Raw genomic sequence first — 3,265 nt, 5'->3', positions numbered from 1 at the left:
CGTGAGACAGTATGGTTTCTATCTTCTAGAGGAAATTGGAGTAAAATAAGGATAGCCCCTTCGTACGAAAGGAGTTGGGTATGGTAACCTATGGTTTACCTGTTGTTTATGCGCTTAATATTAACCAGATAAATTACGGCAAGAATAGGTTCTCCTTACTAACTAGTTAATGGGTAACTACAGAAGAAGGAGAGTAATATAGATAGATTCAATGTGAATCTATTACCTATTTGAGCTATAGAGGGTAATACTTTTATACTCAAGTATTTATACATAGTATAGGCATGGCAGGAAAGCTATGTTAGTTAAGATAAGTGCTGAATGCATCTAGGCACGAAGCTTACCTTAGGATACTCTTAGAAACGTAGTATAACATTACGAATCCCATTTTTCATAGGGTTAGTGCTAGAATAGTAGCAACAGTTAACTCTAGTTCTAACAACATGGTTAAGGGGTTATAGGCTTTGGCTGAAAGGGCTTTGATGTTCTTAGGTATAAAGTACTAATTTTTATCATTAACTAAATAACATACTTATCATTAAAAATACTTTATTTAGCCTGGTTTGCATAATAGTAATGCACCCGTTTTGTAATCGGAAGATATGAGTGCAATTCTCGTACTGGGCTATTTAGATATTTTCCTTCCCCATAAGCTTGCGGTTGTTTGTTTTTCTTTTGCTTAACTTTTTTTTCGTTTCTTTTTTTTCTGTTTGTTTATTTTTTTTTTTCATAACCCCCCCCCCTCTCTTCTGCTTTTTTTATTTATATAAATAAAAAAAAAAGCTGGAGAGGGGGTCCAAACGAAAAAAAAAGAAACTATAGCAATAAACCATTGAGATAAAAAAAAAATTAGCCCTCCAGTCTCTTTTAACCTTTTTTTTTATATATAGGATATATCAAACAAAAAAGTAAGAAGAAAAAGGGGTTGTAAAATTTTTTTTTACATAGGATATGTGTAAAAAAAAAATTACTGGCAAATATGAACGCGGATTGATGTAATAGTAACATACCTGGCTCATGACCAGTAAATAGAGGTGCAAGTCCTTTGTCCGCATAGTTAAAGGCTATAGCTTAATAGGTAAAGCAAGCTGCTCATAACAGCTCAGATGAGTGTTCAAATCATTCTGGCCTTATAGGGAAATAAATATATTGTTACTTTTACATAGTATTTAAATACTGTTTTTTTTTACTCTTATATTTTGCGGTTTTAAGCATTTATATAAAATCTAAGGCCCAATAGTCAAGTGGTTAAGACGTAACATTTTCACTGTTAAATGCGCGGGTTCAAACCCCGCTTGGGCTTACTTTATAAGTTATTTTTATGTATTAACTTAAGGGGATATAGTTTAATTGGTAAAACTGCGATTTTGCATATCGTTATTTTAGGATCGAGTCCTAATATCTCCATTAATGTTTAAAGAGACTAGGCTCGAGAAGCTCTTTATTAAAATTGAAAGTTTAAACTAGCCCCCTAAAAAAATGTTTACATCCTTTAGGATGTAAAATTTTTTTAACCCTGTACGGGGGCTGGGCGGGGACTTGTCCACGCCTTGGGGCAAGGCTCGGACCCTCCCCCCCCCCTTTACAGGGGGGGGGCCGGGACTAGTGAAATTACAATTTGATTTTTATTGTAAATAAAGTGCAACTCTTTATTAAACTAATGAAAAGAAGAATAAACATAGTAAAAATCTCCGGAGGCGGGTTTAACCTTTTTGTCCTTAAAAAGATGTTACTATCCTGCTTTCATGTTTTACTACCTTCAACCTTATCAATGGAGGGTTGACGTACATTAGGTTTTTGTCTCTTATCTATATCCGGTGCTTTACTTACTATTTTTAATATAGATATGGTTTATGGGTGTCTCTCTTTACTGTTTGTTTATTTTTTTTCATTGAAAAAAAAGAAACTATTTCAAAAGGGAGAAAGTAGTTTATTTATGTTAGAGGTATACGTACTAAATACAGTACCAGTTATAACTTATTTGGATGTGATTTCTGATAGGGATAAGATTTTAAATGAAAATAGAGGAAAATCAGGTATATACAGGTGAACTAATGTACATAGTAAAAAATCTTATGTGGGAAGCTCAACCAATTTAACTAGAAGATTTCTGTATTATCTTAATACTAATTATATGCTTAGTTAGAAGAGTAAATCTAAAATATATTCTTCTTTATTAAAACATTGGCTGGATACAACGCTTTTACATTGGACATTTTAGAGTATTGTGAAAAAGAAGAGCTTATTACTAGAGAGCAGTATTATATTGATAAACTAAGTCCTTCATATAACATCTTAAAAATAGCAGGTTCGTCTTTAGGATTTACACATTCAGAAAAAACAAAAAGTATTATGAGTATCAATAACACCAAAGAAAAACATCCTTTTTTTGGTAAAAAACATAGTGAAATTTCAAGAGCAAATAGGATACTTAATTCAAAAACTGCTTTAGCTGTGGATAGTATAGATACTATAAACGGAGAAGTAAAAAGTTTTAGATCTAATTCTGAAGCAGCTAGATTTTTTAACATAAGTGAATGATCCATACGTAGTTATAAGAAAAGTGGTACGTTATATTTAAACAGATATATAATTAAAAAAAAAAGCTTGAGAAGCTCAATTGGCCGAGCGGAGCTTTGAAGATGCTTAGGTTATAAGTTCGAATCTTATCTCAGGCAATAGCTTATTTTTACATTTAGTAAATTTATCGGCTTTGTTTATTATCTACATTTTTTAAGTAGAAACACAAATACTTACTATAGAGCGGAACTCTTAAGATGTTTAGGTTATAAGTTCAAATCTTATCTCGAGCATATTATTTAAACAGTAGTATTCGTTTATTATAAAAGATAAATTAAAAACGGTATACAGCTTACTAATTATTTAATTTTTATGATGAATGAAAATACTACTAAATTTAGGTTATTTAAGGTGTATTTAGCTATTTTATATAGTATTATACATTTAGGGTGAATTAACTTATTTTCCTTAATTTTCTTTTGCTCTAATGTTTATTGCTATCCCGAAGGGATCCCCAGCTTTTTTTTTAATTTATATAAATAAAAAAAAAAAGCAGGGGATACCTGAGGGCATCCCCTAATTTTTTTTTCTAATAATTTCATAGAAATTATGTCGAAAAAAAATAAAAGGGGATAGTTTCTTTTTTTTCTGTTTGTTTATTTTTTTTTTAATAAAAAAAAAATAAACAAACAGTATTAAAAATGGGTATGCTGAAATCGGTAGACAGGTCCCGCTTAGGACGGGG

The 3,265-nt window shown here is 31.1% G+C and overlaps 5 non-coding genes across 5 annotated transcripts; all 5 read left to right on the top strand.

Annotated features, from left to right (window-relative positions):
• Positions 1–556: 556 nt before the first annotated feature.
• J4E79_011854 lies at positions 557–627 on the top strand. The gene has a single exon. It is a non-coding gene; the product is annotated as a tRNA-Thr (tRNA).
• Positions 628–1,060: 433 nt separating this feature from the next.
• Positions 1,061–1,133, top strand: J4E79_011853. The gene has a single exon. It is a non-coding gene; the product is annotated as a tRNA-Met (tRNA).
• Positions 1,134–1,230: 97 nt separating this feature from the next.
• On the top strand, positions 1,231–1,303 carry J4E79_011852. The gene has a single exon. It is a non-coding gene; the product is annotated as a tRNA-Glu (tRNA).
• A 32-nt stretch (positions 1,304–1,335) lies between these two features.
• J4E79_011851 lies at positions 1,336–1,407 on the top strand. Its single transcript has one exon. It is a non-coding gene; the product is annotated as a tRNA-Ala (tRNA).
• Positions 1,408–2,605: 1,198 nt separating this feature from the next.
• On the top strand, positions 2,606–2,678 carry J4E79_011850. Its single transcript has one exon. It is a non-coding gene; the product is annotated as a tRNA-Phe (tRNA).
• Positions 2,679–3,265: the final 587 nt, after the last annotated feature.

The sequence above is a fragment of the Alternaria viburni genome (genome assembly GCF_023758015.1).
Source record: "Alternaria viburni strain BMP 2772 chromosome Unknown scaffold_109, whole genome shotgun sequence".
Taxonomy (NCBI): domain Eukaryota; kingdom Fungi; phylum Ascomycota; class Dothideomycetes; order Pleosporales; family Pleosporaceae; genus Alternaria; species Alternaria viburni.
This window is presented reverse-complemented; position numbering and strand designations above follow the sequence as displayed.